This window comes from Somniosus microcephalus, unplaced genomic scaffold (genome assembly GCF_052327205.1).
Source record: "Somniosus microcephalus isolate GS21.2 unplaced genomic scaffold, FLI_Smic_1.0 unresolved_chr2, whole genome shotgun sequence".
Lineage (NCBI taxonomy): Eukaryota > Metazoa > Chordata > Chondrichthyes > Squaliformes > Somniosidae > Somniosus > Somniosus microcephalus.
This window is the reverse complement of record NW_028225180.1, coordinates 23,962,827-23,982,551: the sequence shown is the minus strand read 5'-3', so window position 1 is coordinate 23,982,551 and position 19,725 is coordinate 23,962,827. Positions and strand designations below refer to the sequence as shown.

Here is a 19,725-nt window from a genome sequence, read left to right as displayed (position 1 = left end):
ACCTGCACTGGATTATTTCTCATTCCAGTTAGTGCTGTGCGTCTGAAGAATGAGGCAGGGCGCAGTTCACCACTCAGATTGTGTCTCATCCCCCGATACCTGCCTCAGGCTCTTCAATAGTCACCTCTCAACAACAATAGAGCAACTTTCACGTACTAAAACGTCCCAAGGCAACTCAGGTCCACTCTCTCTCTCTCTCAGTCTCTCTGCCTCCTTCTTTCTATATTTCTCCCTCTTTGTGTCTCTACCACTCTCTCTCTATCTTTCTGTCACTCCCTTTCTATCTCTCTCTTTTTCTCTGTTTCTGTCTCACTCACTTTGCCTCTCTCTCCCCTCTGTCACTTTCTCTCTCTCACTACCTCCTCTCTCAATTCAATTCAATTCAATTCAAATGCTTTATTGGCATGAAAGTTTACAGAGAACAATATTGCCAAAGCTTACATAGCAAAAAGGTACAGTTTTCCAACATTCTGTAGGTGTCAATCGATTTGACATTTGTTGGGTACATACAATATTACTTTTAAACAATATTAATTTTAAACAGTCTTTGTACTTCATTTGGTACGTTCAATATTAATTTTAAACAGTCTTAATTTTAAACAGTCCTCAGGTTGTGACATGTTGTTACATATTTGGCCCCAAGGTATGGTCTGTCTCCTTCTCCTAGGACTAATCTCAATTTTGACAGGTCATCCAATTCCTTGAAATCTGGGGTTGTTTGGCTTAGCTTGTTGAATAATATGTTTCTTGATGTGTTGAATTTTTCGCATTTTAGGAGGAAATGCATTTCTTTTTCAACCTCGCCGGCCAGACATTGATCGCATATTCTATTCTCTCTAGGCTGCCAGGATTTCTTGTATCTGCCTTTTTCAATTTCCAGTTGGTGGTCGCTTAGTCTGTACCTGGTGAGGGTCTGTCTCTGTTTTGTGTCTCTGATGGTCGTGAGGTAGTCTGCCAGTTTATATTCTCTTTTTAGGGCCCGGTAACATTCTAATCTGCTTTGGCTTTCGGTTATTTTGTTCCAATGTTCCAGGTAGGTTCCTTTGCATTGTTTAATGATTTGGTTCACTCGGATTGGTGTTTGGACGGCTGTGTTGGTCTGGGGCTGGTCAGGGTCCGGCTGAGTACTTAGTTTCAGTAGCAGCTGACTCAGGGGACTCTTTTCTGGGTTTAGCTCTTGGGTCTGAAAGGCTTTGAAATGAAGGGTGTCTGGGGAGCTAGATTTGAGGTGATTTAGGAAGTTTAGTGCTCGTTTTTGGATGTTTATTATCAGTGGGTATCTGCCTAGTTCGGCTCTGCATGCATTTGTTGGCGTTTTACTTTGGGTGCGAAGGATGCTTCAGCAGAATTCTGCATGTAGGGCTTCTATTGTGTGTTTTTCCCATTTAGTGTAGCTTTGGTGATTTAGCGGGCCCCATACTTCACTACCGTACAGTGCAATGGGCAGGATTATGCTGTCAAATATTTTGAGCCAGATTTTGATTGGGATTTGGATGTTGTAGAATTTTCTTTTTATTGCATATAGGGCTCTTCGGGCTTTTTCTTTTAGTGCATTCACTGCTATGCTGAAGCTCCCTGATGCTGTAATAGTTAGACCAAGGTAGGTGTAGCTCATAGTGTGTCCTATAGTGGTATCACTGAGGGTAAACTGGTATTTGTTTTCCTGACATCTGGGCCTTTTTTGAAAAATCATGATGTTGGTTTTCTTTAGATTTACTGTTAGAGCCCAATTTTGGCAGTAGTTGTCGAGTAGGTCTAGTTGTTGCTGTAATCCCTGTTCTGTGGGAGACAGCAGAACCAGGTCGTCCGCATAGAACGGGGATTTCACTTCTCCATCCAGGAGATGGAGACCTGGTGACTCGCTTTGCTCCAGCATGTCTGCTAATTCATTTATGTATATGTTGAACAGGGTTGGGCTCAAATTGCAGCCCTGCCGGACGCCTCTTCTCTGGGTGAAGAAATCGGTGCGTTTGTCTCCAATTTTGACCCCGCATTTGTTTTTCAGATACATTGATTTGATAAGGTCATAGACTTTGCCCCCTATTCCACACTGAAGAAGTTTATAATAGAGCCCTTCGTGCCATATAGAGTCAAAGGCTTTCTTGAAGTCGATGAAACAGGCAAATATTTTCCCATTTTTTGTTTGGTGTATATGTTTTTCAATGAGGGTGTGAAGGGTATAGATATGGTCGGCGGTGCGGTGTTTTGGAAGAAAGCCTATTTGGTTTTTTCTGAGGATATTATGTTTGTTAAGAAAATCAAGTAATCTACTATTTAGAATACTGCAGAATAACTTCCCTAGACAACTGTTGACACAGATGCCGCGGTAATTATTTGGGTCTGATTTGTTTCCACTTTTATATATGGGGGAGATTAGTCCTTGGCACCAGATATCGGGAAAACAGCCTGAACGTAATATGATGTTGAATAATTTGAGTACTGCACCCTGCATCTCCATATTGCTGAACTTGAGCATTTCATTTTTGATGTTGTCTGGGCCACAGGCTTTCTTTAGGTGGAGAGATTATGTTTTTGTGGCCAGTTCTTTCCATGTGATTGGGGAGTCTAGAGTATTTTGGTTGTCTTTAATTGTTGCTTCTAATGTGTGGAGTTTTTCTGTGACCTGATGTTGACTTGGGTTTGTATCGTTTATTGGGATGTCTTTGTAGAGGTTTTCAAAATGTGTTCTCCAGATGTCGCCATCTTGGATTGGTAATGCTTGCAATTGTGTTGTACTCAGGTTATTCCACATTTCCCAGAATTGTTTTGGATTGGTGGAGTTTTCAATTTCTTCGAGTATTTTGTGGGTATAGTTTTGTGTTTTGTTCCTAATGGTGTGTTTATATCTTTTGAGGGTTTCATTGTATCTAGTACGTAGGTCCGGATTGTTTGGTTGGCGATGCTTTTGGTTTGATATTTTTCTCAGGTCTTTTCTGGCATTTTTGCATTCGTGGTCAAACCATTTCTTATTTTTATTTTGTCTTTTGTGACGCTTCCTCTACTGTTTCACAAGGTCGGCTTTTACAGCTGCCTCATGGAAGATCATATTTATATCCTCTATGGCCATGTTTACACCATCTCTGGTGATCTCTTTCTCTCTCCTCTTTGCTTCCCTCTTTCTCTCCCATTCCGCCTCTCTCCTTCTCCTTCCCTGTCTCTCCTTTCCCCACAGTCTCTCTCCTTCCCCTCTCTCTATCCCTTTTCCCACAATCTCTCCCCTTCCCCTCTCTCTATCTCTTTCCCCACACTCTCTCTCCTTCCTCTCTCTATCCCTTTCCCCACACTCTCTCTCCTTCCCCTCTCTCTATCCCTTTCCCCGCACTCTCTCTCCTTCCCCTCTCTCTATTTCTGGCCCTTCACCCACAGTCTCTCTCCTTCCCTTTACTCTCCCTCTCCCCATCCGCCTTCTTGTCTCCCCAAGAGGAAAGGACAGAGTGAGAGGGGGAAGGGTAGAGAGAGGAGGTGAAGAAGGTGAGAGAGAGAGGGGAATGTGTAGAGAGAGGGTGAAGGGGAGAACAGGGGATTTGAATGGAAGGAGAGGGGGAGGGGAGTGAGAACCTGTTCTTGGGATGGTCTCTGAACTGTTTCATACTTAAAAGAAAACATGCAGTGGATTAATGGCGAGTTCAGAAACAGAGCCTAAATTTACAGAGGCCCCAGTGAAATTTGAACTCACGACCCCTGGTATACAAGACCACTGCTCTAACCCCTGTGCTATGGACCCACCGATGCAGGATTGTTTCTCATTCCAGTTAGTGCAACACAACATGGCTGATTACCTGACCATGGTAAAGGATAGCAAACTGAGAAAAACCTTGACAATGCACAGACTTAGTGAACATAGCCTGGCGATCGAAAAAGGTAGACACAGGCAGACCCGGCTACCAAGAGAGGACAGGATATGTTCTCATTGCAGACAGGGTGTGGTGGAGACAGAGATGCAATTCCTCACAGCTTGTAGAAAATATCAGGGCATAAGGGAGAATTTCTACCCAAAATTCACAAAAATATGCCCGGAATTCAGAAATTTGAATGACGACAAAAACTCCCACACCTACTAGGGGAAGAGAGAAATTGTGTAACCTTAGCGGCACACTATGTTACAGCTTGCCATAAACAGAGGGACAACCACTAAATATAAGAAAAGAGTATATACAAATTATATGAATGTATATTTATACACTCAGGGATATATCTGTTTATACACTGTATGGATAGATCAGTGTTTATGTGTTCAACCATGAATGTTTTTCGATGCTTTGGCAACATAAGATGTACCTTGTCATCATGCCAATAAAGTGATTTGAATTGAATTGAATTGAATAGTGCCGTGTGTTTGAAGAATGAGGCAGGGCGCAGTTCACCACTCAGATTGTGTCTCATCCCCCGATACCTGCCTCAGGCTCTTCAATAGTCACATCACTACTACAATAGAGCAACTTTCCCATGCTAAAACGTCCCAAGGCAACTCAGTTACACTCTATCTCTCTCTCAGTCTCTCTGCCTCCTTCTTTCTATATTTCTCCCTCTTTGTGTCTCTACCACTCTCTCTCTATCTTTCTCTCTATCTTTCTGTCACTCTCTGTCACTCCCTTTCTCCCTCTTTCTCTTTTTCTCTGTGTCTCTCACTTTCTCTCTGTTTCTCACTCTCATTTTACCTCTCTCTCTCTCACTTGTTCTCTCTCTCTCTCTCTCTCAGTTTCTCTCTCTCCTCTCTCTTTCTCTCTCTCAATTTCTCTGTCACTTTCTCTCTCTCTTTCTCTCAGTGTCTCTCAATTTTTCTCTACCTCACTTTCTCTATCTCTCTCTCACTTTCTCTCTCACTTTCTCTCTCTCACGTTGACTATCTCAATTGTTCTCTCACTTGCTCTCCCTCTCTCACTTTCTCTCTCTTTTTCGCTCTCACACTCTCTTTCTCTCTCTCTCTCTCTGTTTCTCTCTCTCATTTTCTCTCTCTCACTTTCTCTCTATCTTTTTCTCTCTCACTTTCTCTCTCTCACTTTCTCTCCCACTCAATTTCTCTCTCTCACTTTCGCTACCTCCTCTCTCTTTCTCTCTCTATTTCACTCTCTCACTTTCTATCTCTCTCATTTTCTCTCCGTCCATCCCTTTCTCTCTATCTCTCTTGCTCTCACTTTCTCATTCTCTCTCTCGCACACTTTCTCTCTCACTCACATTCTATCTCTCTTGCTTTATTACTCTTACTTTCTCTATCACATTCTCTATCACTTTCTCTCTCTCCCTTTCTCACTCTCTCTCACTGTCTCTCTCTTTCTCTCTTGCTCTTTTTACACTCTCTCACTTTCACTCTCTCTTTCTCTCTCTCTCTCTCCTTCTCTGAGTTTCTCTCTCTTTCTTTAACACTCTCACTTTCTCTCTCACATTCTCTCTCTCACTTTCTCTTTTTCTCTCTCTTACTTTCTCTCTCCCTCTCTCTGACTTGCACTCGCTCTCTCACTTTCTCTCTATCTCCCCTTCCCCTCGCTCTCCCTCCCTCCTCTCTTCTCCCTCTCTCTTCTTTTCACTCTGTCTCTCTGCTTAACTCTCTCTCCCATTCCGCCTCTCTCCTTCCATCTTTCCACTTCCTCTCCCTCTAATGCCTTCCCTCTCTCCACTTCACCCACACTCTCGCCCCTTCCCCTCCCTCTACCTCCTTCCCTCTCTCCACTTCACCCACACTCTCTCCCCTTCCCCTCTCTCTATCCCTTTCCCCACACTCTCTCTCCTTCCGCTCTCTATATCCCTTTCTCCACACTCTCTCTCTTTCCCCTCTCTCTATACCTTTCCCCACACTCTCTCCCCTTCCCCTCTCTCTATCCCTTTCCCCACACTCACTCTCCTTCCCCTCTCTCTATCTCTTTCCCCACACTCTCTCTCCTTCCCCTCACTCTATCCCTTTCCCCACACTCTCTCTCCTTCCCCTCACTCTATCCCTTTCCCCACACTCTCTCTCCTTCCCCTCTCTCTATCCCTTTCCCCACACTCTCTCCCCTTCCCCTCTCTCTATCCCTTTCCCCACACTCTCTCCCCTTCCCCTCTCTCTATCCCTTTCCCCACACTCTCTCTCCTTCCCCTCTCTCTATCCCTTTCCCCACACTCTCTCCCCTTCCCCTCTCTCTATCCCTTTCCCCACACTCTCTCTCCTTCCCCTCTCTGTATCCCTTTCCCCACACTCTCTCTCCTTTCCCTCTCTCTATCTCTTTCCCCACAATCTCTCTATCCCTTTCCCCACACTCTCTCTCCTTCCCCTCTCTCTATCCATTTCCCCACACTCTCTCCCCTTCCCCTCTCTCTATCCCTTTCCCCACACTCTCTCTCCTTCCCCTCTCTGTATCTCTTTCCCCACACTCTCTCTCCTTCCCCTCTCTCTATCCCTTTCCCCACACTCTCTCTCCTTCCCCTCTCTCTATCCCTTTCCCCACACTCTCTCCCCTTCCCCTCTCTCTATCCCTTTCCCCACACTCTCTCCCCTTCCCCTCTCTCTATCCCTTTCCCCACACTCTCTCCCCTTCCCCTCTCTCTATCCCTTTCCCCACACTCTCTCTCCTTCCCCTCTCTCTATCCCTTTCCCCACACTCTCTCTCCTTCCCCTCTCTCTATCCCTTTACCCTCACTCTCTCTCCTTCCCCTCTCTCTATCCCTTTCCCCACACTCTCTCTCCTTCCCCTCTCTCTATCCCTTTCCCCACACTCTCTCCCCTTCCCCTCTCTCTATCCCTTTCCCCACACTCTCTCTCCTTCCCCTCTCTGTATCCCTTTCCCCACACTCTCTCTCCTTTCCCTCTCTCTATCTCTTTCCCCACAATCTCTCTATCCCTTTCCCCACACTCTCTCTCCTTCCCCTCTCTCTATCCCTTTCCCCACACTCTCTCCCCTTCCCCTCTCTCTATCCCTTTCCCCACACTCTCTCTCCTTCCCCTCTCTCTATCTCTTTCCCCACACTCTCTCTCCTTCCCCTCTCTCTATCCCTTTCCCCACACTCTCTCTCCTTCCCCTCTCTCTATCCCTTTCCCCACAATCTCTCCCCTTCCCCTCTCTCTATCCCTTTCCCCACACTCTCTCCCCTTCCCCTCTCTCTATCCCTTTACCCACACTCTCTCTCCTTCCCCTCTCTCTATCCCTTTCCCCACACTCTCTCTCCTTCCCCTCTCTCTATCTCTTTCCCCACACTCTCTCCCCTTCCACTCTCTCTATCCCTTTCCCCACACTCTCTCTCCTTCCCTTCTCTCTATCCCTTTCCCCACACTCTCTCTCCTTCCCCTCTCTCTATCCCTTTCCCCACACTCTCTCCCCTTCCCCTCTCTCTATCCCTTTCCCCACACTCTCTCCCCTTCCCATCTCTCTATCCCTTTCCCCACACCCTCTCCCCTTCCCCTCTCTCTATCCCTTTCCCCACACTCTCTCTCCTTCCCCTCTCTCTATCTCTGGCCGTCTCTGCACTTCACCCACAGTCTCTCTCCTTCCCTTTACTCTCCCTCTCCCCATCCGCCTTCTTGTCTCCCCAAGAGGAAAGGACAGAGTGGGAGTGGTAGAGAGAGGAGGTGAAGAAGGTGAGAGAAATGTGTAGCGAGAGGGTGAAGGGGAGAACAGGGGATTTGAATGGAATGAGAGGGGGAGGTGAGTGAGAGCCTGTTCTTGGGATGGTCTCTGAACTGTTTCATACTTAAAAGAAAACATGTGGTGGATTAATGGCGAGTTCAGAAACAAAAACTAACTTTGCACAGGCCCCAGTGAAATTTGAACTCACGACTCCTGGTTTACTAGACCAGTGCTCTAACCCCTGAGCTATGGAGCCACTGATACAAAATTGCTCTCATTCCCATTAGAGCAACACAACATGGCTGATTACCTGACCATGGTAAAGGATAGCAAACTGAGAAAAACCTTGACAATGTACAGACTTAGTGAACATAACCTGGCAATCGAAAAAGGTAGACACAGGCAGACCCGGCTACCAAGAGAGGACAGGATATGTTCTCATTGCAGTCAGGGTGTGGTGGAGACAGAGATGCACTTCCGCACAGCTTGTAGAAAATATCAGGGCATAAGGGAGAATTTCTACCCAAAATTCACAAAAATATGCCCGGAATTCAGAAATTTGAATGAGGACCAAAAACTCCCATACCTATTAGGGGAAGAGAGAAATTGTGTAACCTTAGCGGCACACTATGTTACAGCTTGCCATAAACAGAGGGACAACCACTAAATATAAGAAAAGAGTATATACAAATTATATATGAATGTATATTTATACACTCAGGGATATATCTGTTTCTACACTGTATGGATAGATCAGTGTTTATGTGTTCAACCATGAATGTTTTTCGATGCTTTGGCAACATAAGATGTATATTGTCATCATGCCAATAAAGCGATTTGAATTGAATTGAATTGAACAGTGCTGTGCGTTTGAAGAATGAGGCAGGGCGCAGTTCACCACTCAGATTGTGTCTCATCCCCCGTTACCTGCCTCAGGCTCTTCAATAGTCACCCCACAACGACAATAGAGCAACTTTCCCATGATAAAACGTCCCAAGGCAACTCAGTTACACATCTCTCTCTCAGTCTCTCTGCCTCCTTCTTTCTATATTTCTCCCTCTTTGTGTCTCTACCACTCTCTCTCTATCTTTCTGTCACTCATTTCAATTCAATTCAATTCAAATCGCTTTATTGGCATGACAAGTTACATCTTATGTTGCCAAAGCATCGAAAAACATTCATGTTTGCTCACAAAAATACCGATCTATCCATACAGTGTATAAACAGATATATCCCTGAGTGTATAAATATACTTTCATATAATTTATATATACTCTCTTCTTATATTTAGTGGTTGTCCCTCTGTTTATGGCAAGCTGTAACATAGTGTGCCGCTAGTGTTACACAATTTCTCTCTTCCCCTAGTAGGTATGGGAGTTTTTGGTCGTCTCTGTCACTCCCTTTCTACCTCTTTCTCTTTTTCTCTGTGTCTCTCTCACTTTCTCTCTGTTTCTCAGTCTCATTTTACCTCTCTCTCTCTCACTTGTTCTCTCTCTCTCTCTCTCTCAGTTTCTCTCTCTCATCTCTCTTTCTCTCTCTCAATTTCTCTGTCACTTTCTCTCTCTCTCTTTCTCTCAGTTTCTCTCTCTCCTCTCTCTTTCTCTCTCTCAATTTTTCTCTGTCACTTTCTCTCTCTCTTTCTCTCAGTTTCTCTCAATTTTTCTCTACCTCACTTTCTCTCTCTCTCTCTCTCACTTTCTCTCTCTCGCGTTGACTATCTCAATTGCTCTCTCACTTGCTCTCACTTTCTCTCTTTTTCTCTCTCACACTCTCTTTCTCTCTCTCTCTCTCTGTTTCTCTCTCTCATTTTCTCTCTCTCTCACTTTCTCTCTATCTTTTTTTCTCTCACTTTCTCTCTCTCACTCTCACTTTCTCTCCCACTCAATTTCTCTCTCTCACTTTCGCTACCTCCTCTCTCTTTCTCTCTCTTTCACTCTCTCACTTTCTCTATCTCTCATTTTCTCTCCCTCCATCCCTTTCTCTATATCTCTCTTGTTCTCACTTTCTCATTCTCTCTCTCGCACACTTTCTCTCTCACTCACATTCTATCTCTCTTGCTTTATTACTCTCACTTTCTCTATCATATTCTCTATCACTTTCTCTCTCCCTTTCTCACTGACTTTCTCTTTCTCTCTTGCTCTTTTTACTCTCTCTCACTTTCACTCTCACTTTCTCTCTCACATTCTCTCTCTCTCTTTCTCTCTCTTACTTTCTCTCTCCCTCTCTCTGACTTGCACTCGCTCTCTCGCTTTCTCTCTCTCTCCCCTTCTCACTCTGTCTCTCTGCTTCGCTCTCTCTCCCCTTCCACCTCTCTCCTTCCCTCTCTCTATCTCCTTCCCTCCTTTTCTCTCTCCTCTCCCTTCCCAATCTGTCTCTCCCATTTCCCCTCGCTCATTTCCCCCTCCTCCATCCGCCTCTCTCTCCCCTTCCCCTCGCTCTCCCTCCCTCCTCTCTTCTCCCTCTCTATTCTTTTCACTCTGTCTCTCCGCTTAACTCTCTCTCTCCCATTCCGCCTCTCTCCTTCCATCTCTCCACTTCCCCTCCCTCTATTGCCTTCCCTCTCCACTTCACCCACACTCTCTCCCCTTCCCCTCCCTCTACCTCCTTCCCTCTCTCCACTTCACCCGCACTCTCTCCCCCTCTCTATATCCCTTTCCCCACACTCTCTCTCCTTCCCCTCTCTCTATCCCTTTCCCCACACTCTCTCTCCTTCCCCTCTCTCTATCCCTTTCCCCACATTCTGTCTCCTTCCCTTATCTCTATCCCTTTCCCCACACTCTCTCTCCTTCCCCTCTCTCTAACCTTTTCCCCACACTCTCTCTCCTTCCCCTGTCTCTATTCCTTTCCCCACACTCTCTCTCCTTCCCCTCTCTCTATCCCTTTCCCCACACTCTCTCTCCTTCCCCTCTCTCTATCCCTTTCCCCACACTCTCTCTCTATCCCTTTCCCCACACTCTCTCTCCTTCCGCTCTCTCTATTCCTTTCCCCACACTCTCTCTCCTTCCCCTCTCTCTATCCCTTTCCCCACACTCTCTCTCTATCCCCACACTCTCTCTCCTTCCCCTCTCTCTATCCCTTTCCCCACACTCTCTCTCTATCCCTTTCCCCACACTCTCTCTCCTTCCGCTCTCTCTATTCCTTTCCCCACACTCTCTCTCCTTCCCCTCTCTCTATCCCTTTCCCCACACTCTCTCTCTATCCCCACACTCTCTCTCCTTCCCCTGTCTCTATTCCTTTCCCCACACTCTCTCTCCTTCCCCTCTCTCTATCCCTTTCCCCACACTCTCTCTCCTTCCCCTCTCTCTATCCCTTTCCCCGCACTCTCTCTCTATCCCTTTCCCCGCACTCTCTCTCTATCCCTTTCCCGACACTCTCTCTCTCTCTTTCCCCACACTCTCTCTCCATCCCTTCTCTCTATCCCTTTCCCCACACTCTCTCTCCTTCCCCTCTCTCTATCCCTTTCCCCACACTCTCTCTCTATCCCTTTCTCCACACTCTCTCCCCTTCCCCTCTCTCTATCCCTTTCCCCACACTCTCTCCCCTTCCCCTCTCTCTATCCCTTTCCCCACACTCTCTCTCCTTCCCCTCTCTCTATCTCTGGCCCTCTCTGCACTTCACCCACAGTCTCTCTCCTTCCCTTTACACTCCCTCTCCCCATCCGCCTTCTTGTCTCCCCAAGAGGAAAGGACAGAGTGGGAGGGGGAAGGGTAGAGAGAGGAGGTGAAGAAGGTGAGAGAGAGAGTGAAGAACAGGGGATTTGAATGGAAGGAGAGGGGGAGGGGAGTGAGAGCCTGTTCTTGGGATGGTCTCTGAACTGTTTCATACTTAAAAGAAAACATGTGGTGGATTAATGGCTAGTTCAGAAACAGAAAATAACTTTGCACAGGCCCCAGTGAGATTTGAACTCACGACCCCTGGTTTACAAGACCAGTGCTCTAACCCCTGAGCTATGGAGCCACTGATACAGAATTGCTCTCATTCCCGTTAGTGCAACACAACATGGCTGATTACCTGACCATGGTAAAGGATAGCAAACTGAGAAAAACCTTGACAATGTACAGACTTAGTGAACATAGCCTGGCGATCGAAAAAGGTAGACACAGGCAGACCCGGCTACCAAGAGAGGACAGGATATGTTCTCATTGCAGTCAGGGTGTGGTGGAGACAGAGATGCACTTCCTCACAGCTTGTCGAAAATATCAGGGCATAAGGGAGAATTTCTACCCAAAATTCACAAAAATATGCCCGGAATTCAGAAATTTGAATGATGACCTAAAACTCCCATACCTATTAGGGGAAGAGAGAAATTGTGTAACCTTAGCGGCACACTATGTTACAGCTTGCCATAAACAGAGGGACAACCACTAAATATAAGAAAAGAGTATATACAAATTATATATGAATGTATATTTATACACTCAGGGATATATCTGTTTCTACACTGTAAGGATAGATCAGTGTTTATGTGTTCAACCATGAATGTTTTTCGATGCTTTGGCAACGTAAGATGTACCTTGTCATCATGCCAATAAAGCGATTTGAATTGAATTGAATTGAACAGTGCTGTGCGTTTGAAGAATGAGGCAGGGCGCAGTTCACCACTCAGATTGTGTCTCATCCCCCGTTACCTGCCTCAGGCTCTTCAATAGTCACCCCACAACGACAATAGAGCAACTTTCCCATGATAAAACGTCCCAAGGCAACTCAGTTACACATCTCTCTCTCAGTCTCTCTGCCTCCTTCTTTCTATATTTCTCCCTCTTTGTGTCTCTACCACTCTCTCTCTATCTTTCTCTCTATCTTTCTGTCACTCAATTCAATTCAATTCAATTCAAATCGCTTTATTGGCATGACAAGTTACATCTTATGTTGCCAAAGCATCGAAAAACATTCATGTTTGCTCACAAAAATACCGATCTATCCATACAGTGTATAAACAGATATATCCCTGAGTGTATAAATATACTTTCATATAATTTATATATACTCTCTTCTTATATTTAGTGGTTGTCCCTCTGTTTATGGCAAGCTGTAACATAGTGTGCCGCTAGTGTTACACAATTTCTCTCTTCCCCTAGTAGGTATGGGAGTTTTTGGTCGTCTCTGTCACTCCCTTTCTACCTCTTTCTCTTTTTCTCTGTGTCTCTCTCACTTTCTCTCTGTTTCTCACTCTCATTTTACCTCTCTCTCTCTCACTTGTTCTCTCTCTCTCTCTCAGTTTCTCTCTCTCCTCTCTCTTTCTCTCTCTCAATTTCTCTGTCACTTTCTCTCTCTCTCTTTCTCTCAGTTTCTCTCTCTCCTCTCTCTTTCTCTCTCTCAGTTTTTCTCTGTCACTTTCTCTCTCTCTTTCTCTCAGTTTCTCTCAATTTTCCTCTACCTCACTTTCTCTCTCTCTCTCACTTTCTCTCTCTCGCGTTGACTATCTCAATTGCTCTCTCACTTGCTCTCCCTCTCTCACTTTCTCTCTTTTTCTCTCTCACACTCTCTTTCTCTCTCTCTCTCTGTTTCTCTCTCTCATTTTCTCTCTCTCTCACTTTCTCTCTATCTTTTTCTCTCTCACTTTCTCTCTCTCACTCTCACTTTCTCTCCCACTCAATTTCTCTCTCTCACTTTCACTACCTCCTCTCTCTTTCTCTCTCTTTCACTCTCTCACTTTCTCTATCTCTCATTTTCTCTCTCTCCATCCCTTTCTCTATATCTCTCTTGTTCTCACTTTCTCATTCTCTCTCTCGCACACTTTCTCTCTCACTCACATTCTATCTCTCTTGCTTTATTACTCTCACTTTCTCTATCACATTCTCTATCACTTTCACTCTCACTTTCTCTCTCACATTCTCTCTCTCTCTCTTTCTCTCTCTTACTTTCTCTCTCCCTCTCTCTGACTTGCACTCGCTCTCTCGCTTTCTCTCTCTCTCCCCTTCTCACTCTGTCTCTCTGCTTCGCTCTCTCTCCCCTTCCACCTCTCTCCTTCCCTCTCTCTATCTCCTTCCCTCCTTTTCTCTCTCCTCTCCCTTCCCAATCTGTCTCTCCCATTTCCCCTCTCTCATTTTCCACTCCTCCATCCGCCTCTCTCTCCCCTTCCCCTCGCTCTCCCTCCCTCCTCTCTTCTCCCTCTCTATTCTTTTCACTCTGTCTCTCCGCTTAACTCTTTCTCTCCCATTCCGCCTCTCTCCTTCCATCTCTCCACTTCCCCTCCCTCTATCTCCTTCCCTCTCTCCACTTCACCCACACTCTCGCCCCTTCCCCTCCCTCTATCTCCTTCCCTCTCTCCATTTCACCCACACTCTCTCCCCTTCCCCTCTCTCTATCCCTTTCACCACACTCTCTCTCCTTCCCCTCTCTCTATCCCTTTCCCCACACTCTCTCTCCTTCCCGTCTCTCTATCCCTTTCCCCACAATCTCTCTCCTTCCCCTCTCTCTATTCCTTTCCCCACACTCTCTCTCCTTCCCCTCTCTCTATTCCTTTCCCCACACTCTCTCTCCTTCCCCTCTCTCTATCCCTTTCCCCACACTCTCTCTCTATCCCTTTCCCCACACTCTCCCTCCTTCCCCTCTCTCTATTCCTTTCCCCACACACTCTCTCCTTCCCCTCTCTCTATCCCTTTCCCCACACTCTCTCTCCTTCCCCTCTCTCTATCCCTTTCCCCACACTCTCTCTCTATCCCTTTCCCCACACTCTCTCTCCTTCCCCTCTCTCTATCTCTTTCCCCACACTCTCTCTCCTTCCCTTCTCTCTATCCCTTTCCCCACACTCTCTCTCCTTCCCCTCTCTCTATCCCTTTCCCCACACTCTCTCCCCTTCCCCTCTCTCTATCCCTTTCTCCACACTCTCTCCCCTTCCCCTCTCTCTATCTCTGGCCCTCTCTGCACTTCACCCACAGTCTCTCTCCTTCCCTTTACTCTCCCTCTCCCATTCCGCCTTCTTGTCTCCCCAAGAGGAAAGGACAGAGTGGGAGTGGGAAGGGTAGAGAGAGGAGGTGAAAAAGGTGAGAGAGAGAGGGGAATCTGTCGAGAGAGGGTGAAGGGGAGAACAGGGGATTTGAATGGAAGGAGAGGGGGAGGGGAGTTTTTGGTCGTCTCTCACTCCCTTTCTACCTCTTTCTCTTTTTCTCTGTGTCTCTCTCACTTTCTCTCTGTTTCTCACTCTCATTTTACCTCTCTCTCTTTCACTTGTTCTCTGTCTCTCTCTCTCTCAGTTTCTCTCTCTCCTCTCTCTTTCTCTCTCTCAATTTCTCTGTCACTTTCTCTCTCTCTCTTTCTCTCAGTTTCTCTCTCTCATCTCTCTTTCTCTCTCTCAATTCTTCTCTGTCACTTTCTCTCTCTCTCTCACTTTCTCTCTCTCGCGTTGACTAACTCAATTGCTCTCTCACTTGCTCTCCCTCTCTCACTTTCTCTCTCTTTTTCTCTCTCACACTCTCTTTCTCTCTCTCTCTCTCTGTTTCTCTCTCTCATTTTCTCTCTCTCTCACTTTCTCTCTATCTTTTTCTCTCTCACTTTCTCTCTCTCACTCTCACTTTCTCTCCCACTCAATTTCACTCTCTCACTTTCTCTATCTCTCATTTTCTCTCCCTCCATCCCTTTCTCTCTATCTCTCTTGTTCTCACTTTCTCATTCTCTCTCTCGCACACTTTCTCTCTCACTCACATTCTATCTCTCTTGCTTTATTACTCTCACTTTCTCTATCACATTCTCTACCACTTTCTCTCTCCCCCTTCCTCACTCTCTCTCACTGTCTCTCTCTTTCTCTCTTGCTCTTTTTACTCTCTCTCACTTTCACTCTCACTTTCTCTCTCACATTCTCTCTCTCTCTTTCTCTCTCTTTCTCTCTCTTACTTTCTCTCTCCCTCTCTCTGACTTGCACTCGCTCTCTCACTTTCTCTCTCTCTCCCCTTCTCACTCGGTCTCTCTGCTTCGCTCTCTCTCCCCTTCCACCTCTCTCCTTCCCTTTCGCTATCTCCTTCCCTCCTTTTCTCTCTGCTCTCCCTTCCCAATCTGTCTCTCCCATTTCCCCTCTCTCATTTCCCCCTCCTCCATCCGCCTCTCTCTCCCCTTCCCCTCGCTCTCCCTCCCTCCTCTCTTCTCCCTCTCTCTTCTTTTCACTCTGTCTCTCCGCTTAACTCTCTCTCTCCCATTCCGCCTCTCTCCTTCCATCTCTCCACTTCCCCTCCCTCTATTGCCTTCCCTCTCCACTTCTCCCACACCCTCTCCCCTTCCCCTCCCTCTATCTCCGTCCCTCGCTCCACTTCACCCACACTCTCTCCCCTTCCCCTCCCTCTATCTCCTTCCCTCGCTCCACTTCACCCACACTCTCTCCACTTCCCCTCCCTCTATCTCCTTCCCTCTCTCCACTTCACCCACACTCTCTCCCCTTCCCCTCCCTCTATCTCCTTCCCTCTCTCCACTTCACCCACACTCTCTCCCCTTCCCCTCCCTCTATCTCCTTCCCTCTCTCCACTTCACCCACACTCTCTCCCCTTCCCCTCCCTCTATCTCCTTCCCTCTCTCCACTTCACCCACACTCTCTCCCCTTCCCCTCCCTCTATCTCCTTCCCTCTCTCCACTTCACCCACACTCTCCCCCCTTCCCTTTTCTCTCTCCCTCCTTCTACTCTCCCCAAGAGGAAAGGACAGAGTGAGAGGGGGAAAGAGAGAGTCAAGGGGAGAGAGTAGGAGGAAGGGAAGTGGTGAGAGAGCGGGGAAAGTGTAGAGAGAGGAGGTGAAGTGGAGGTGGGGAAGGTGAGAGAGAGGCGGAGGGAGAGAGAGAGTGAAGAGGGATGTATAGAGAGAGGGTGAAGGGGAGAGAGAGAGAGGGGTAAGGAGGAGAGAGAGGCAAAGAGTGGGCGTTCAGGGGAATTGAACAGAAGGAGAGGGGGAGGTGGAGATGGGGAAGGGAGAGAGAGCCTGTTCTCGTGTTGGGCTCGGAGCTATTTCATACTTAAAAGTAAACATGCTGTGAATTAACAGTGAGTTTAGAAACAGAAGCTAAATTTGTAGAGGTAGTGGGGAAAATGCTAGAGTCCATTATAAAAGATGTAATTGAATAGCACTTGGAAAACAGTGACAGGATCGGACAAAGTCAACATGGATTTACAAAAGGTAAATCATGCTTGACTAATCTTGACTAATCTACTGGAATTATTTGAGGATGTAACTGGTAGAATAGATAGGGGAGAACCAGTGGATGTGGTGTATTTGGACTTTCAGAAGGCTTTCGATAAGGTCCCGCATAAGAGATTAGCATGTAAATGTAAGGCACATGGGATTGGGGCAAAGTACTGACTTGGATAGAGAACTGGTTGGCAGACAGAAAGCAAATAGTTGGAATAAACGGATCTTTTTCTGAGTGGCAGGCAGTGGCAAGTGGGGTACCGCAGGGGTCAGTCCTAGGAACCCAGCTATTCACAATATATATTAATGATCTAGACGAGGGAACTAGATGTAATATCTCCAAATTTGCAGATGACACAAAGCTAGGTGGGCGTGTGTGCTGTGAGGAGGATGCCGAGAAACTCCAGTATGATTTGGACAGGTTGGGTGATTGGGCAGATGTATGGCAGATGCAGTGTAATGTGGATAAATGCGAGGTTATCCACTCCGGTGGTAAAAACAGGAAGGCAAATTATTATCTGAACGGCAATCGATTGGGAGAAGGGGAAGTGCAACGAGATCTGGGTGTCCTTGTGCACCAGTCACTGAAGGTAAGCATGCAGGTGCAGCAGGCGGTTAAGAAGGCAAATGGTATGTTGGCCTTCGTAGTGAGAGGGTTCGAGTACAGGAGCAAAGATGTCTTGCTACAGTTGTACAGGGCCTTGGTGAGACCACACCTTGAGCATTGTGTGCAGTTTTGGTCGCTTTATCTGAGGAAGGATGCAATTGCCATGGAGGGAGTGCAGCGAAGATTTACCAGACTGATACCTGGGATGGCAGGAATGACGTATAAGGAGAGATTGGGTCGATTGGGCTTATACTCGCTGGAGTTTAGAAGAATGAGAGGGGACATCATTGAACTTATACATTTCTAACAGGACTAGAAAGACTAGATGCAGGAAGGATGTTCCTGATGGCGGGGGAGTCCAGAACCAGGGGTCACAGTCTAAAGATAAGGGGTAAGCCATTTAGGGCTGAGATGAGGAGGAATTTCTTCACCCAGAGAGTGGTGAACCTGTGGAATTCTCTACCACAGAAGGCAGTTGAGGCCAATTCATTAACTATATTCAAGAAGGAGTTAGATATATTTCTTAAGGCTAAAGGGATCTGGGGAGAAAGCAGGGACCGGGTACTGAGTTGGAAGATCAGCCATGATCTCATTGAATGGCGGAGCAGGCTCGAGGGGCCGAATGGCCTACTCCTGCTCCTATCTTCTATGTTTCTCCCTATCTCTGTCCCATTCCGCTTCTCTCCTTCCATCTCTCCACTTCCCCTCTATCTCCCCTTCACCCACACACTCTCTCCTTCCCCTCTCTCTATCTCCTTCACTCTCTCCACTTCACCAACACTCTCTCTCCCCTGCACCCTCTCTCTCCCTTTCGCCTCTGCTCTCCCCATCCTCCTTCTACTCTCCGCAAGAGGAAAGGACAGAGTCAGAGGGGGAAAGAGAGAGGGTAAGGTGAGAGAGTGAGCGAAGGAGGAGAGCGAGGCAAAGAGGGGGATTACAGAGGAATTGAGCAGAAGGTAAGGGAGAGGTGGAGAGATTGGGAAGGGAGAGAGAGCCTGTTCTCGTGTTGGTCTCGGAGCTGTTTCATACATAAAAGTAAACATGCTGTAAATTAACAAAGTTGCATAGGCACCAGTGAGATTTGAACTCACGACCCCTGGTTTGACAAGACTAGGGCTCTAACTCCTGAGCTATGGAGCCATCTGTACTAGGTTGTTTCTCATTCCAGTTAGTGCTGTGTGTATGAAGAATGAGGCAGGGCGCAGTTCACCACTCAGATTGTGTCTCATACCCCGATACCTGCCTCAGGCTCTTCAATACTCACCTCTCAACTACAATAGAGCAACTTACATGTACTAAAACGTCCCATGGTAACTCAGTTACACTCTCGATAGCAAAATACTGCAGATCACAGAAACCCCACTGTGCAGATAGAGGCCATTTCGGCCCATCGAGTCTGCACCGACACATATCCCACCCGATCCCCGTAACCCCTACACCAACACATGTCCCACCCTATCCCCATGTCTTTAATCCCCCTAACACGAAGGGTCAATTTATCATAGCCAATCAACCTAACCGCACATCTTTGGACTGTGGGAGGAAACCGGAGCACTCGGAGGAAACCCACGCAAACACGGGGAAAATGTGCAAACTCCACACAGACGGTCACCTGAGGCCGGATTCGAACGCAGGTCTCTGGCGCTGGGAGGCAACAGTACTAACCACCATGCCACCATGCTGCTAGAAATCTGAAATAACAACAGAAAAGGATGGAAAAACTGAGCTGGCCAGGCAACATCCTTGGAGAGAAATTATAGAGTCAACATTTCGGGTCCGCACTGAACACAGGGCTCACACAGAACACAAGGCCCGCACTGAACACAGGGGCCGTACTGAACACAGGGCCCGCACTGTACACAGGGCCCGTGTTGCACACAGGGCCCTCACCGATAACAGGGACCGAACTGAACACAGGGCCCGCACTTAACACAGGGCCCGCACTTAACACAGGGCCCGCTTTCTCTCCCCCTCTCCCTCTCTCTCTCCCTCTCTTTCCCCTCACTCTCTCTCTCTTTCCCCTCACTCTCTCTCTCTTTCCCCTCGTTCTCTTCTCTCCCTCTCTCCTCTTTTCACGCTGTCTAACCACTTCCCGCCTCCCTCCTTCCAGCTGTCCATTTCCCCTCTTTATCTCCTTCCCTTTTCTCTCTCCCCTACACACTCTCTCCCTTTCGCCTCTTCTCTCCCCATCCTCCTTCTACTCTCCCCAAGAGGAAAGGACAGAGTGAGAGGGGGAAAGAGAGAAAGTAGGAGGAAGGGAAGTGGTGAGAGAGCAGGGAAAGTGCAGAGAGAGGAGGTGAATGGGAGGTGAGAGAGAGGGTGAAGGGGAGAGAGAGATGCAAAGAGGGGGAATTGAACAGAAGGAGAGGGAGAAGTGGCGATTGGGAAGGGCGAGAGAGATCCTGATCTTGTGTTGGCCTCAGAACTTTTTCATGTTTAAAAGTAAACATGCTGTAAATTAACAAATTTGCAG

The 19,725-nt window shown here is 47.1% G+C and overlaps 1 non-coding gene across 1 annotated transcript; it reads right to left on the bottom strand.

Annotated features, from left to right (window-relative positions):
- Positions 1-11,422: 11,422 nt before the first annotated feature.
- Positions 11,423-11,495, bottom strand: trnat-ugu (transfer RNA threonine (anticodon UGU)). The gene has a single exon. It is a non-coding gene; the product is annotated as a tRNA-Thr (tRNA).
- Positions 11,496-19,725: the final 8,230 nt, after the last annotated feature.